General features: G+C 43.5%; 1 non-coding gene across 1 annotated transcript; it reads left to right on the top strand.

Moving 5' to 3' along the window:
* The first annotated feature begins 9,157 nt into the window (after nucleotides 1-9,157).
* trnay-gua (transfer RNA tyrosine (anticodon GUA)) lies at nucleotides 9,158-9,243 on the top strand. Its single transcript is given in 2 exon segments — nucleotides 9,158-9,194; nucleotides 9,208-9,243. It is a non-coding gene; the product is annotated as a tRNA-Tyr (tRNA).
* The last annotated feature ends 204 nt before the right edge of the window (nucleotides 9,244-9,447 follow it).

Below are 9,447 nucleotides of genomic sequence, written 5' to 3'. Positions count from 1 at the left end.
AGAGAGCAGTAGGAAGTGCGTTGTCAACTCTTGTAAAATATTATGCCTTTGTAGTCATTTATATTTTTTTCGTTTTGAAGACTGACATTCCCTAAGTGTGTCCCGGCTGCTTAGAGCCGACTTGAAGGTCTGCCTGTTTAGAAAGAATCATTTTTAACGGGTCCTCAGTTGGTCCATTACAGTAATGGGCAGATTGTGGAGCAACTGTGCCGAGATAACCATCTCCCAGAGATAACAACCGGTCAAAGTCAACAGCGAGATAAGAACGCCCTTCCCCTTCAGTTTATTGCTCACTAACTGGAAACAGGTTACCATGCCAACATAGAACCATATGAAATTATGACCATATCCCGCTGGCCAATTTGGTAGGCATTGCACTTATTTCACAAATACATCTACCGTTCCTCGGCTGAGATGGAAGGAAAAACATCAAATGTTAAATACACCGGGTCTCTTATTTGTCAGAATGTGCCACTGGTCAATTGAAATAGTAACAAGACATTCGTCCCCTCAGTCCTGTTCCGCCATTCTCTATGATCACAGCTGGACTGAGATCTCAGTGACTCTTCCCTGGGACCGTATAGACCAATTCACTCCGTTGCCTGTCAAGATCTGTGTTCGGCGGAATTAACCACATTGAAAGAAAACTCTGCTTCTCTTTCCCTTTGAAGAAGAGAATTCCAAAGAGACACTAGTTACACCTCAGGGGAAAAAAAACTGTTTCCCCTTACAGCAGCAAACATGTTCTGCACATTACTGTTCGGAATCCACGTGATGTTCGATGTCTCCAGCAAAAGCTTAATTCATTTATGTAACCACCAGCGGATAAATCCTCCTCACCTTCATCTAAATAACAGCGCATACAATCAACTCCCCGTCTTTATCGAGTTCCAGCGAACACAGAGTAGAGGTCAGCATTGAAGCGGACGGGTAACAGCAGCAGATGCTCCCGGACTTGCACTCAGTTGACATATTAATAGGTACAGGAGGTACATAGTAAAGCGCCCTCTGAGTGTAGAAATCGCTATTTTTGTCTACGGTCAGTGAGAATTACACATTATGTGTTAATATAAACATCACTGCCAGATCTAACTCGTCTTCGCTAAAAAAAAAAACCAAGCATGCAGAATAATTGAGCGCGCAGATCCGTAAAGCCGCGCAATTTTAATAATATTGATATGGTAGAAATATTAGAAGTGCTGCCGTTAGAAGTAGGCTTATTAAAACACCATAACATTCCCGAATACAATCCATGTTCCTACCTGATGCAGAACTCCTGGCACTGGTTTCAGCGAATCCGAGTATTTGAATTTTATGTCCCTGACTGTAAGTGAACACACCCGGAGCAATGTTCAGTTGATAACACGCTCATAAACCTGAACTGTACCCTATTCAGCATGTAACGCCACACCCTGTTCCACAACACTTGTGTTAAACCATACAAAGACTCACCTTGCCTCAATGAGTCTTTCTAACTTGCGGTCCGAACCAGAATTAATAATTCAGTGCGCGACATTTTACCTCCTCCAGAGAGGAATCATAACCCGCATCCCGGCTCCGTTTGGTTGCTGCCGTCGCTTTGAATTTATTGTTCATTTTGGGATCAGTTTATTGTCAGATCATAAACCCCAGCGACTGCTCAGGGCAAAGATCACTCTGGGTTTATTGTAGAGACAGCAGCAGGAAGGGCGTTCTCAACTCTGATGAAATATTATGCATTTGGAATAATGTTCTCTTTTGATCAGCGGGCATTGCCTTTCTCCAGATTTAATTGTGCCCCCTTAGCCTGGGCTTGCACTGATTTGAAGTTGCCCATTTAAAAGCCATCTTTAACAGTTGTCCGCAGTTGTAAACTTCGTGTAATGGGCAATGGGGTGCGGCTGTGGCGGCATTACCATCTCACACAGATAACTACCGGTCAAAGTCGACGGCAAGATATGGATGCCCTTCTCCGACAGTTTATCTTTCACTTATTGGAAGCAAATTTCAGGATCACAGCGCCATAATCTGCATTTTAGACCATTTCCCGCTGGTGAATTTGACTGACATCGCATTTACTTTGCACGTACATCAAACGTTTCCAATCAGTGAGCGATGGAAAAACTCGAAACATAAAATTCAAGGGGTCTCTTATTTGGCCGAGGTTGTTACTGACATATTGAATTAGTAGCAGGATATTCGCCTGTTTCTATTTGAAGAAATAACAGGCGGGTTAGAGAGAGGTGAATACGTTGATGTTGGGTACTTGGGTTTTCGAAAGGCCTGTGACAAGGAGCCACACTCGAGGCTGCCTAGCAAGCTACGAGCCCGTGGTATTACAGGAAAGATTCCAGCGCGGATGAATCAGTGCCTGATTGGAAGGGGGCCTTATGGTCTTATGGAAATGCAGCTTCCCTGTAGGGGCAGGAAAGAGCTGGAAGAGGCAATGGGAAGACATGGTTTGTCAGCTCTGAGAACGAGTTGAATGTACCTTAACCTTCAGACTGAATCAGAAAACCGTTCTGAGGGTATTTTTGAAATGTCCGAAGCTGGAGAGATGAGATCACATGTGTTGAGAGCAGGGGTTATGTCTCCATCAGACCCTCGGTGAGATGGTTCCAGTTACAATGTGCAGGGAAATGTGCAGACGAAAGCAAAGTGTTTGGGGCAGGTTTAAATCACTGATTCTGACACAATGAGAGGGTTGGTTTTGTTGTAATAATGCAACATTAATGGAAGAAGACTAACGAACTTCATCAATTGCCAGTTGTTTAGCTGAAGTGTCCAATCTGTATGTTACCTTGACAGAAACTGATACTCATAGTGGTGACAAAGGGGTTCAGTCTGGTTTATTTCAGGTTGGAGAGGGGTGTGGTGTTTTGAAATCAATGCCTTGCGGTGCCACCTTCTCCGCACTGATCTCCCTATCCTCCATGCCTTTCTCCTTGGTAAATACTGAAGTAAGTTACTCATTAAGGACCCACACACATTCTCGAGGGTTCTGTTTGATTCGACCTTTCTGAGCTTTGCATATTTTTCCTTTTCCTGCTCGACTAAATTCATCACTTCTCTTCACATTTAAGGTTCTCTTACGCTGCCAATCACGTCATTTCTTCGTACAGGAATGTACCCGTCCTATATTCCATGCAGATAGACTATAAACACCCTCCACATGTTAGATGTGGACTTGACAGAAACAGTTATTTCCCTTTAACTCTCCATAGTTCTTGCTTAGTGAATTCGTAATTTACCCTGATCCAATTCTTTACTCTCCCGCAAAGTCTACACTTTCCTTCTCTTTAGCTCTCTTAAACTTAAGGAGTTCTGCCCTAACCATTTACCCACCAAATGGTCGGGTATCTAGCTAGCATAATTACCCAACATCAGTTTCAGTACTTTTGTTGGACTATTTACATATTGATTTAAGATGACATCCTAGATAGAAAAAAAATAGAAGAAACTAGGTAATCGGGCAGCTTTTAATAATCAAAAGAAGGCAATTAAAATGAATAAGCAGAACAAAGGTGAAATATGAAGGCAAGCTAGCTAATAATAGAAAATGATACCAAAATAAAGTATCATAATAAAGCACAGTAAAGCATCATATTCAATCGTGATTAATATGCATAAACTCTAACATGGTCCAGTCTCCAGCGTTCCCAGTAATTAGTACCTTTCCCGCTGCGTGGATCAACGACTGCCCTGAGCCGGAAATTTTTACACATTGCCTGAAAAAGCGCGACATCTTAGATTGTCTGTGTTTGTAATGCACAGGTATGAATATTTAGAATGGACTGACAAAAATATATACTTTTGTCTTTATCTATTAATCGAAGGATATGATGAATTATAGTGCAACAAAGAAAAACTCTCAGATTTCATTAACTTTTTTTTCCAGCAGTATTTTAACCCATCTGCGCTAAAACAAAGGCTCCGTGACGTGAGCATTTTAATTGCTGTAATTAAGCCGCACACCGGCGCAGCTCGGAAGGAACAGTGGCAGTCTCTCTCTCCAAGTTACCCCAAACTGCCTGGTCAGCGACAACCTGTTGTTGGAAACAGGAAAATCGCAAAAATCAGCGCCAAATCTCACCCATATTCAAATTCGAGATAGGTTAGGGCCCGTCTAAATGGTAAATGCACTAAGTGGCCGTTTTATTTGGTACAACTGTACAGCTGCTCATTAATGGGAATCGCGTGGCAGCAACTCAAAGGATAAAACATGCAGCTATGGTCCAGGGGTTCAGTTGTTGTTCAGAAACATCCGAATCTGGAATAAATGTGGTCTAAGTGACCTTGACCGTGGGATGAGACAGGGTACCAGACAGGGTAGCATGAGCATTACGGAAACTGATCATCTCCTTGGATTTTCACGCACAAGTCGCTCGGTTTACAGCGAATGGTGTGAAAACAAAACGAAAGAAAATCCAGTGAGCAGCAGTGCTGAGGGTGAAAACACCTTGTTAATGGGAGAGATGAAAGAGATTGACCAGACTGATTAAATCCGACAGGAAGAGGACGGTAACTTAAATAGCCATGCGCTCCAAAAGCCGGGGTGCAGAAGAGCGTCACTGAACGCCGAACATCGGATTTGGATGGGGAACAGCCGCAGTAGAAACATAGAAACATAGAATATAGGTGCAGGAGTAGGCCATTCGGCCCTTCGAGCCTGCATTGCCATTCAGTATGATCATTGCTGATCATCTGACTCAGAACCCTGTACCTGCTTTCTCTTCATATCCCCTGATGTCTTTTGCCACAAGGGCCATATCTAACTTCCTCTTAAATATAGCCAATGAACAGGCCTCAACTGTTTCCTGTGGCAGAGAATTCCACAGATTCACCACCCCCTGTGTGAAGAAGTTTCTCCTCTTCTCTGTCCTAAAAGCCTTCCCCTTTATCCTTAAACTGTGACCCTAGTTCTGGACTTCCCCAATATCGGAAACAATCTTCCTGCATCCGGCCTGTCCGATCCCTTCAGAATTTTATACGTTTCAATAAGATCCCCCCTCAATCTTCTAAATTCCACTGAGTATAAGCCTAGTAGATCAAGTCTTTATTCTGATTAAAGTCCTACCATCCCAGGAATCTATCTGGTGAACCTTCTCTGTACCCCCTCTATGGCAACAATGTCTTTCTTCAGATTAGGGGACCAAAACGTCACACAATGTTCTAGCTGCGGTCTCACCAAGGCCTTGTACAACTGCAGTAGAACCTCCCTACTCCTGTACTCAAATCCTTTTGCTATGAACGCCAACATACCATTTGCCTTTTTCACCGCCTGCTTTACCTGCATGCCCACCTTCAATGACTGTGGTACAATGACACCCAGGTCTCGCTGCACCTCCCCTTTCCCTAATCAGCCACTGTTAAGATAATAATCTCATTTCCTGTTCTTGCAACCAAAGTGGATAATCTCACATTTATCCACGTGAAATTGCATCTGCCATGAATTTGCCCACTCACCTAACCTATCCAAGTCACTCTGCATCCTTTTAGCATCCACCTCACAACTAACAAGGCCGCCCAGCTTCGTGTCATCCGCAAACTTGGAGATGCTGCATTTAATTCCCTCGTCTAAATCATTACTATATATTGTAAACAACTGGGGTCCCAGCACTGAGCCCTGCCGTACCCCACTAGTCACTGCCTGCCATTCTGAAAAGGTCCCGTTTACTCCCACTCTTTGCTTACCAATTTGCCAACCAATTCCCTATCCACATCAAAACCATACCCCTAATACCGTGTGCTTTAAGTTTGCACACTAATCTCCTTGTCAAAGGAGACCTTTTGAAAATCCAAATATACCACATCCACTGGCTCTCCCCCATCCACTCTACTCTAGTTACATCTTCAAAAAATTCTATCAGATTCGTCAGACATGATTTTTCTTTCACAAATCCATGCTGACTTTGTCCGATGATTTCACCTATTTTCAAATGCACTGTTATCACATCTTTGATAACCGACTCTAGCATTTTCCCCACCACCGATGTCAGACTAACCACTCTATAATTCCCCGGTTTTTCTCTCCCTCCTTTTTTTAAAAAAAAGTGGGGTTAAATTAGCCAGCCTACAATCCTCAGGAACTAACCCTGAAGCTAATGATTTTTTTAAAATTATCACGAATGCATCCACTATATCTTGGGCTACTTCCTTAAGCACTCTGGGATGCAGTCCATCTGGCCCTGGGGATTCAACTGCCTTTAATCCCTTCAATTTACCTAACATCACTTCCCTACTAACATGTATTTCCCTCAGTTCCTCCATCGCACTAGACCCTCGGTCCATTACTATTAACGGAAGATTATTTATGTCCTCCTTAATGAAGACAGAACCAAAGTAGTTATTTCTGAACTTCTCCCAGTCCTCAGGCGTGCCGCTGCTTTTTTGCTAATTTATATGTTTCTTCTTTGGACTTGATACTATCCTTAATTTCCCCTGTCAGCCACGGGTGCACTACCTTCCCTGGTTTATTCTTTTGCCAAACTGGGATGAACAATTGTTGTAGTTCATCCATGCGATCTTTAAATGCTTGTCATTGCATATCCACCGTCAACCATTTAAGTATCATTTGCCAGTCTATCTTAGGTAATTCACGTCTCATACCTTCAAAGTTACCCTACTTTAAGTTTAGAACCTTTGATTATGAATTACCTATGTCCAATCTCCATCTTAATGAAAAATTCCACCATATTATGGTCACTCTTCCCCAAGGGGCCTCGCACGACAAGATTGCTAACTAACCCTTCCTCATTGCTCAATACCCAGTCTAGAATGGCCTGCTCTCTAGTTGGTTCCTCGACATGTTGGTTCAGGAAACCATCCCAAGTACATTCCAAGAAATCGTCTTCCTCAGCACCCTTGCCAATTTGCTTCCAATCTATATGTAGATTGAAGTCACCCATTATAACTACTGTTCCTTTATTGCACGCATTTCTAATTTCCCGTTTAATGCCATCCGCAACCTCACTACTACTGTTAGGTGGCCTGTACACAAATCCCACCAGCGTTTTCTGCACCTCAGTGTCGTGCAGCTCTACCCATATCGATTCCACATCCTCCAGGCTAACGTCCTTTCTTTTCTATTGCGTTAATCTCCTCTCTAACCAGCAATGCTACCCCACCTCCTTTTCTTTCCCGTCTATACCTCCTGAATATTGAATATCGCTGGATGTTAAGCTTCCATCCTTGGTCACCCTGGAGCCATGTCTCTATGATGACAACTATATCATATTCATTAATAACTATCTGCACATTCAATTCATCCACCTTGTTGTGAATGCTACTCGCATTGACACACAAACCCTTCAGGCTTGTTTTTACAACACTCTTAGCCCTTATACCATTATGTTGAAAAGTGTATTTATGCCCCATTACGCAGTTCATTTCTGTTTAGCATCTTAATGCGCACTTTTACCCAGACTCAATTTCTTTCCGAAGTTCCACTTCGAATATCATTTAGTAACTCTGTAACATATTTAATATCGTTACTGCTACGTATTTGCATTAAAAACGATGTTGATACAATATTTTCTGTTTTTCTCAGTCTGGTACAGCAGCGGACAATGTCTGTAAGGCTGGGGTCACTGGTTTGCATTTCGCGCCGCATACCTGCCAACATCTGTGTTTGCGACTGACTCCGGTAACAGTGCAAACAGTGAGGGTCTGCGCCGGAAATCATTCATGTTAATGTCCAGTAAAAAATAAATCACCGCAAGTAAAGTGACAGTGAATCACATGAAAGGTGCGTCATCACTGGAAAGTAACACGGCAGAGACTCCACTCGCAATGTGAGAATGGAATCAGCGCTGATGAGGTGGACACGGAGTAGTTTGACAACATCGCATTTGGTGTTGCGATCCCAGCATCGGCCGTCTCTTGTTGCTTCAAGACAGGTGTCGCGTTCAGTTCAATGAAATAAGGCCTGTTATTTTCCCGTTGGCATTACGGTTGGTTAGCGCAGAGATATTTTTACTAACCAGCGGTAATTAGCACCAGTCACTGCAAAAATTGTTTTCATTATTGGTGACCGATTTTTCTATAAAAGTGCGTCATTCTGTGCTTCAGCTCCATTGAGGACGGAAAGATACAGACGCGGTGGACTCTCAACAACGTGTGATCCGTGAAGAGTTTTACCCAAAGGAAATTTGCTCTCTGGGCGTTGTTATAACCTTTTGAGTTTATTTACTGACTATTTACAACTTTTATGTAATTTAGAAATTGACAACATTCCAAACAGAGCAGCCTTGGATTAACAATGGATAATGGAGAACAGCACTGGATTGCTAACTAACCCTTCCTCATTGCTCAATACCCAATCTAGCATGGCCTGCTCTCTAGTTGGTTCCTCAACATTTTCGACATGTTGGTCCAGACAGGGCTATTTGTTACACCGTCATTGTAATTGTCGGTATCCCGGGTAAGTACCTTTCGATTACTCATACGGAAGCAGAGACCTCACGCCGCTCTCAGCTGCTGATGAGTGAGTGAGTGTGTGCGCCTGTCTGTGAGCTGCCGATTGTGCATCGGTGAACAGTGATGTTTGCAATGATGTTTGTCCAACGGAGCAAATTATAGGTCGTTAGCACGATGTGCTGGGGAATTAGCTCAAATGGTAGAGCACTCGCTTTGCATGCGAGAGGTAGCGAGATCGATGCTCGCATTCTCCATCGACATTTTGTATTCAGAGGATTCGTCGCATCAAATTCCTGAACTTGGAATGCACAAAAGATGTGGTTGGCACAGAGCGGGCGGAAAGTGCCTCTGTCAAAGGGCCGGGAGAAAATGTCGTAGGTTTGCTGCGTTGAAAGCAGATTGGAGGAAAAGCCGGCAGGCAGCTGGTGTTTCAGTAATGGATGAGCTGCAGGCGACGATTCAGGCATAAATCAGGTGAGTGGTTAGAAGGACATTGCCCTGGTTACTGGGTGAAAAGAGAAAACTGAGTAACCTTTGATTTGAACGGGCGAGGACGATCAAAGAGCTGTGTTGGAATCGCAGTGTCCCTAGAATTGTCAGAAGCGCGGTGAGAGGCGTCATCCCGTGGCCTGTGGCCCCCAGTGCTGGAAGGACGAGATAGTTGCCACAGGCAGGCTTTTGCCATCGGTCGACAGATGCCAGGCTGAAATCTGCATAATTGTCGGTAGGAGCCAACGTGGAGAAACTTGGTGTCGCTTTTCCTTCGATAGCTCAGTTGGTAGAGCGGAGGACTGTAGAGGAAATGGAGTCATCCTTAGGTCGCTGGTTCGATTCCGGCTCGAAGGATCAGGACTTCTTTTACTGCGCCCATCATCAATTCCATACCACAGCCTCGCCATGATTGAAATTCCCCCGCGAACGTGGCATTTGTGGACAAGCAGCTGGAATTTCTTTTATACCATGTTAACATCATTTTGAAATTATGCTAAAATGTTTCGACATCTTTGGGAATATAATAATGAAATAAACTGAATTTAACTGTATTAATGA

Source organism: Hypanus sabinus, unplaced genomic scaffold, assembly GCF_030144855.1.
Source record: "Hypanus sabinus isolate sHypSab1 unplaced genomic scaffold, sHypSab1.hap1 scaffold_382, whole genome shotgun sequence".
Lineage (NCBI taxonomy): Eukaryota > Metazoa > Chordata > Chondrichthyes > Myliobatiformes > Dasyatidae > Hypanus > Hypanus sabinus.
The sequence above is the reverse complement of the archived record's forward strand: the minus strand, read 5'-3'. Positions and strand labels throughout refer to the sequence as shown.